The 7,514-nt window shown below is 44.6% G+C and overlaps 1 protein-coding gene and 1 long non-coding RNA gene across 5 annotated transcripts in view; one reads left to right on the top strand and one right to left on the bottom strand.

The window, feature by feature from the left end:
* LOC123505857 (prestin-like) overlaps nucleotides 1–7,514 on the bottom strand; it is a 47,928-nt gene that overhangs the window by 24,409 nt on the left and 16,005 nt on the right. The window lies entirely within an intron of this gene.
* LOC123505859 lies at nucleotides 886–6,682 on the top strand. Its single transcript, XR_006675277.1, has 3 exons — nucleotides 886–1,015; nucleotides 6,055–6,125; nucleotides 6,448–6,682. It is a non-coding gene; the product is annotated as an uncharacterized LOC123505859 (long non-coding RNA).

The raw sequence follows: 7,514 nt of genomic DNA, 5'->3' as shown, positions 1-7,514 counted from the left end.
ACCGCACGCTCTTAGGATGGGAGGTGGCGGGATACAAATGAGGCGCTTGACTAGATGAGAGAAGATGGAATGCAAACGGAATATGCTATGCCTCTCCCTTACAAAGTGAGGTGAAGTAGCCAAGAAATGTTTTGGGTACGTACTTGGCCCAGCACATCATCTCTTTATGCTACTTCTGTTATTGTGTCGCTCTACACAAGGTCAATTGTTATCATGTCAGCATTCTCATAATTCACACAAGTTTCAAGGAGGTGGGTAATCGGCAGACAAGGTCCCTAGACAGACAACCGTGCCCCGCTGTTGTAAGTTATGTTCAGCCGCGATCAAAGCCATTACCCTGCCACTCACGTCCTTTACTTTTCATGAGATATTCATCACGTGTCACTGGCACTTAGTCCGCCGAGCAGCAGCAGACTCCCAAATGAGTTTTTTGTGCCATCATCAAACGGTAAGTCACAGTGACTGCCACAATCTGGGAAAGCAAACAGTAAGACTAGGGGCTCCTCCTCTGGAAGGCTTTAATGGCAGCAAACATGACTTCTTGCATACGCTGGTCCAGTAATGAGGCACCTTTGCCACCGCTTACTTGATCCCTTCCCTATGATCTATCTCTTCACCCTTCTCACTACAAGCCCATCTCCCTCTATAACCAAAATCCTGTCTATCAGCGTCACTCTCTTTCCCTGCACAGACCACACGCCTCATCTCCTTCCCGCCTCTCATATCCTTCACGCATCCTAGTATCTCATTCCTCCCCGACCCAGCCCTTTAAAGACTCTGCAGGAATACAGAGAATACGAATCTCCATCTCTACTCCTGCTTCTCCTCCCCAGGACACGCGGCGCCCACCGCGGTGCGTGAGGGGGGTCGTTGCACTTACCTCAGCCCAAGGACCCAGAGACAGAGGGAGACACGGGGCCCTACAGGTGGGAGTGCTTACATGCTCTCACCGCTAGCTGGGGAAGGCTGACCACGTGGGAATTGAGTCAAGTTTCTTATCTTCCTCCTCAGCTAAGTACGAATTGAGGTTTGCAAGTTCGTAAGGCAGTTGGCTACTTATCACTGATTTTTCTTTCTCTCTCTCTCTCTCTCTCTCTCTCTCTCTCTCTCTCAATATGGCAGTATTATAAAGAAAAGGGAAGAAGAAATGGATAAAATAGAAAGAGTGAGGGAGAGAAATAAATAAAATAATATTGGTTCAGAAGAAGGAGAATAATAATTAACAGCAAGGACGTATGAGTACCTGTATAGCTGCACGTGAGGTGAGATCACGAGTTTGTAGGTGGATTTTTGCAAGGTAATTAAGTAAACATTCCAGGAGAAAAAGAGAGAGAGAGAGAGAGAGAGAGAGAGAGAGAGAGAGAGAGAGAGAGAGAGAGAGAGAGAGAGAGAGAGAGAGTCGGGTGTAGGGGGGAGAAATGGAGGGTTACTTCTTCCACCTAAGGAATTTGCCCAGTGTAGATCTTATGGTAATGGGACCAGTTTTTTTTTTTTTTTCTAGACAGTGCATTGCGTATTTCTCTGGCTGTCTATCTTTTTGTCCGTCCGTCCTTATTTTTCTTTTCTTTTGTTGTTGTTTCTTTGGGGTAGAGGGAATTATTGAAGGTCTTACGAGAAAAAAAGTTGAAAAAAGAGTTACTTAACAGCCACTCCCTAAAAATGCTGTGTGAATAAGGATGTCTAACGGGTGGGCTAAAAATACTCTCTCTCTCTCTCTCTCTCTCTCTCTCTCTCTCTCTCTCTCTCTCGGCATGGATACAATAATCACACATCTTTCTTCATCACTTCCTTCAACTTGGCTTCTGATGTACCTTGCCTCGTCCATCCCTCACTTGCTAATATACAAAAAGTCTTCACTGCACCACCTGTCTCTAATGTGTGTATATACCTGTTCGTCTCTGATGCGTTGTTTCTCCTTCACTCTGTTTGATCCATTCTGAGGAGTTATAAATTGAACTGCAAACACGCGGTTTCTGAGACACAACATGCGCAGTGAAGGTTTCTTGTCAGGAAAATGGTGGCTGGTCTTTTTTTTCCGGTGGCACTGCGATGTTTCTGTCGGTGATGGTGGTGGTGGAGGAGGTGGTGGTGCCGTTTCATTAACAAACTTGGCCAAAACAGAAAGTGTATCACGGAAGTAGTGAAACAAAGATTAAATAATGAAATTAAGTTTTGTTGCTGATCAAGTTCCTCGTAGTGACAGTTTCTAGGTCACGTGCACAGTATTAGAAAGCCATTATCGCTGGTCTTTCCTCGTGTCTATGGCTGCGGCGGAAAGGACACTCATGATTTCACTACACGACGAAGAGGGAAACCAACACAGAACTTGCCCGCCTCTTGCGCGTGTCGCCACTAACCATGGCACGCCCCCAGTGTGTCCATTCCCTCACCGCCTCACCGAGACAGACAGCACGTGGCGCCGCCTTCATGAAGCTCGAATGATACGATGATTGCGTCCAAGGGCGATGTCAGACTTGAAAGGACTCTCATAAGGAGAAGAGGACGAGCTTAACTCTTCCCCGTGTTTAGGAGTGAGAGTGACGTAAGTTCTGCGTTCAAGGAAGAGCGGGTGTCTTTTGATAATAATAAGAAAAAGGGTGAAATCGTATTTGAATTTGCGTAAAGTTGAGGAATGTAAGATAACGTCATGTTCCCTATTCATGCATACCATGTAAACATTCAACGAAGCATGTCATCTGAAAAGGTCACACATAAAATCTAGTGATGTTGAAGATTCTGATAAAAAGAAGGAAAAAAAAAGGCAATATATGTAAATACATAAGGTCCCGCGCAATAACTTCCACAGCGTCATAAATTGCCCCGCCCCAGATGAAGTCCCGCGAGAGGTGTAGGGGCCAATGTTTACAAGTCAGATCGCTGCGTCCGGCGAAAAAGTGGACCAGATTTATGAGGCGTTAAAGTCTCTCACCGCCCACCACTCAGCGCTTCCCGCCCCGCTACTCGGTGTAACGCTGCCGTGCCCGCCACAAATTTACGTCAAGCAAAGTGAAGGAGGTTCATCATGTATATTTTTTGTACTGCATTCGCACGTAACTCTTGCGAGATGTAATCTTAGAAGCGCGCGGCAGGGTTGAAGTGGCCCTGAGGTGTGGTGGCGGCCCTCCCTTGTACGGCAAGGGGACGGTCGCGCGCTAATTCTTTGCTAAATTTGCCGTTGCGCTTACTTCTGGGTTCGGGGAGGAAGCAGGAGAGAATTTTCAAGGAATACTTGGTGATGACCTCACCTTCTTAGCCACGCCTAAGATTATACAGGTGACTCTTATCAAAGAAACGTTTCCTGCAGCCTCAACTAGAAGCCTGGCACGCTAAGGCCGCTCCTTACTCCTCTTATTTTTTTTTCTTTTCTCTTTTTCACTTTTCAGTCCTTGGTGCTGAAGAGAGTCACCGGTTATATATATCCCTCCGAGGATACCCGGCCTTGTAAGGGAGCGCTGCAGCGGTCCCGCGTGCCGGCCACCGACGGTCCACCTTGAGCGCTGGTGACACTGTTTGTCTATTGTTTAATGTCGTACAGCTAGACAAACACCATACATACATGCATGCATATATATATATATATATATATATATATATATATATATATATATATATATATATATATATATATATATATATATATATATATATATATATATATATATATATACACACACACACACACACACACACACACAAGGAGTATCAGACCCACCAAGTCATTTCCTACGCACGGCACTCCTGGTACATCTTATTTAAAACTGGCACACAATTTCCAGCTAGCATGTCTCAAGCATGGCAACACACACTGGCCCTACTCCTGCATTACAGACACGACCGTCCCGCCCGCCGCCACCCATATGATGTAACCACGCCGCAGTCCACGGTAAGGAGTAGCGCCTGGAAGTGCCGCTGATGCAAAGAACAAAAATTGTGTAGGAAACAGATCAAATGTCAGTCTGGGTTCCGTCACGCGTCACCACGCACGTGTGACGTACGAGACAAGGGAACCAAAACAACACAACGGCGTGTGAAGGTCGGCGCGGCGGCTCTCACGGAGATTTCTTTTTCCTTTTGAGTAGTAAGTATTTCCTGTGTCTAAGCGTTACTTCACCTGATCAATGTGAGAAAGAGAATTACGGGCGTACGTGCGTGCTTGTGACGAACACACACACACACACACACACACACACACACACACACACACACACACACACACACACCATCATTAGTAGAGCACAGCATTGTAGCGATCTGTACACCCTCGACATCGCCATTACCATCACGCGCGTACACTCATCAAACAAGCAGACGCTGGCAGCATGGCTTGCTTCGCCTACCACCCTGTTTCTGGACCCGCCTGGTACGTACATCCTTCACTCCGAGAATATTAACATGGCTGGGATGGGGCCACCAGACCTGCCTAACCTTCCCTCTGCCCTATACGGCCCCTACAACCTGCTTTGCCTCCGTCCCTCCCCACACACCCAGTCTCTTCTGTACACCTGCGTCCTTTCATCACAACTTCTTTCCCCTAGTACCAAGCCCAGAGTCCAAACCTCTTCACGCCCTATGCCTGACACCGCTCCAGTGTTCAACGCAGCTCCACTATCCCCTGCCGCATGTGGTGGACTATATAAGGTGATGTTATTTCATTTAGTGAGCAGTTCAGTTCGTCCTAAACTATAGTCATTGGTTAGCTGTCATTGCGAGGGCCATGCTTAGTGCGGCTGATGAAATAGTTTTATTACTCGTATGTCTGTCTTCGGCGTGTCTCTCTCTCTCTCTCTCTCTCTCTCTCTCTCTCTCTCTCTCTCTCTCTCACACACACACACACAGACACACACACACCACGTATGTTCTTTCTGCAGGCAACCATCAGAAGTCCAACATATGATTATCAACACCGTGTAAGAATTTTACACACACACACACACACACACACACACACACACACACACACACACACACACACACACACACACACACACACACACACACACACACACACACACACACACACACACACACACACACACACACACACACACACACACACAACAAAGCGTGTTTCAATCCCTAAGGGAAGGATAAAACAAAGTATTTATGAGCCTGCTCCCAGTCATTACAAGTAATTACATATGTGGAAGGGTCGGCGCTCCACTGTTACTAAGAGGCAGAACATCTCGCCTCGCTGGGCGTCCCTGATCCCGGGTTCCAGGGTTGTGGTGAACCGGGCAGCGCACGAGATCCACGACACCAGAGAGGGTCCTTTTACCCTGTACCTCACCACTCACTCACTGCCCCTTCGATCAGTGGTAAAATCCTTGCCTGTCACACAGGTTCTTACTAATGAGTAAGGCGTAAATTGCCTCCTGGAGTGCGAGGCGAGTGAGATGTGTCAACTTTACGCATGACTCAGAGTTGTCTAAAATATTTAATCGGGAAGGTGTGGGTGAAGGTCACAAGTCAAACACTAGGTGAATTACACGTCACGGCAGACCGCATGTAAGTAAAATTAAAAGTCAATTATTACGAGCCACCAATCCCTTCAAAGTAATGGCAAAGGCCTGTGGATATCATAGGGCTCACTGGGGAGACAAGGTAACTACGTGACAGAAGGCAGTAGCGGACCAGGTGGGCGTGGCCTGTCTGCAGGACGTATTTTCAAGGCAGCATCCTTCTGCGGACTAGTGAGACTTTGCAATGTCTTCTCTCAACGGTTTACCTTACTTAAGGCGTGGCCCTTAATCAATGACATCAGGTTAGAATATGAATTTTGAAATCATGAATTACTAGTTAAATTGTAGTAAAACAAGTGTATATATATGAATAGCAGAAAATACAATAAAGCTAAAAACTGTTAATCATGACACAGTATCATTGTGCACCTTTCTTTCCCTATGATGGCCATATTGCGCGTTGTTGTTGTTGTTGGTTGCCACCCGAGAGGGGTGACGCCTTGACGGCTTATAATCGGCAAGCGAAGTGAGCCAGGAAAAGTGACAGCTTTTAGTATTCCGTAAGCGTTTGAACTTCAATTCTTTTCTTTAACAGCAACTCGAACCGGTGCGAACTGGCGAGCGGCGATGATGAGCGACGAGCAGCGGCGGGTCGTTACCCCTGAGGTAGGAAAGTAACACTGCATTGCAAAGGTTATCCAACCGCTCCCTGCCACGCTACATGAGGGGTAGAAAACTGACCTTCACTTTATTTTTCTCTTATTCTTTATTAGTATTATTGAGATAACGAAATTACCAAAAAGGAAGCAACGCTGCATTGCGAGAGTTGTCTCTATACTGCTCTCTGCAGCGTTAGAGGGGAGGAAACTGACAAAACTGATTCTTTTTTTCTCCTTTCTCTCATATCTTGAACAATATCATTAAGATTATCTCAAAAACTATGCAAGGAAAAAGAATGAAGAGAAAACACGCCTTACATTTCTTTCAGGAATGTGGGGCCACCTGCTCTCCGGGACGTCACCAGCAGCCAGCCATGCATAATGCCTTACATAAGAAGCAGCAAGAGGGCATGGGAGAAGATTTAGGTGCTTGCAACTTCCGTGGCTTAAAAGAAACTAGCCATACCCGTATTACAATGAAAAGTTATACTAATGTCCGCAAGTGTTTGCAATAAATAAATAAATACAATAAATGAATAAATGAACACACACACACACACACACACGCACGCATATATATATATATATATATATATATATATATATATATATATATATATATATATATATATATATATATATATATATATATATATATATATAAGATAAATACGTCGATAAACTGTCAAGCACAACTAATATTCAATTACTTTTTAGCGTTATCTATTCGTTACTAGCATGGGCAGCAGGATGCAAATATCGGGAAGCATCGTGCGAGAATCTGGCGATGCCAATGCCTGTTTTTTTCCCGCAAGGAAGGACTAACTTCAATGAGGCTCCCGGCAACGCGCCGCACCGCCACTCCTGCCCCTGCGATATCACACCTAAGTATTGCATTATGAATAAACATGGAACAAGAGAAGTAGAAGCAATGAACAAATGCGACTATACCTATCATATATATAATTATCATTTTCTTATTTGTATAAGCACTAAGCAATTCTCTCTCTCTCTCTCTCTCTCTCTCTCTCTCTCTCTCTCTCTCTCTCTCTATATATATATATATATATATATATATATATATATATATATATATATATATATATATATATATATATATATATATATATATATATATATATATATATATATATATATATATTGTGTATTATTTACGTATCTGTATATTTCTATATATCATGAGCATTTGTCGAGACAGCCACCAGCAGGAGTCACAGCCAGCTTTCACACCGAGAGCATCACAATTTTTCAATTGTGTTATTGACAAAAAAAAAACATAACTGCATTCATTACATAATTTACGATTAGCCTCAGAGATTGCTAGCGATGTAAGCAGCCCGAAGCGCCGGAGAAGAATGGTAAGGAACGCTTTTAT

The sequence above is a fragment of the Portunus trituberculatus genome, chromosome 18, assembly GCF_017591435.1.
Source record: "Portunus trituberculatus isolate SZX2019 chromosome 18, ASM1759143v1, whole genome shotgun sequence".
Lineage (NCBI taxonomy): Eukaryota > Metazoa > Arthropoda > Malacostraca > Decapoda > Portunidae > Portunus > Portunus trituberculatus.
This window is presented reverse-complemented; position numbering and strand designations above follow the sequence as displayed.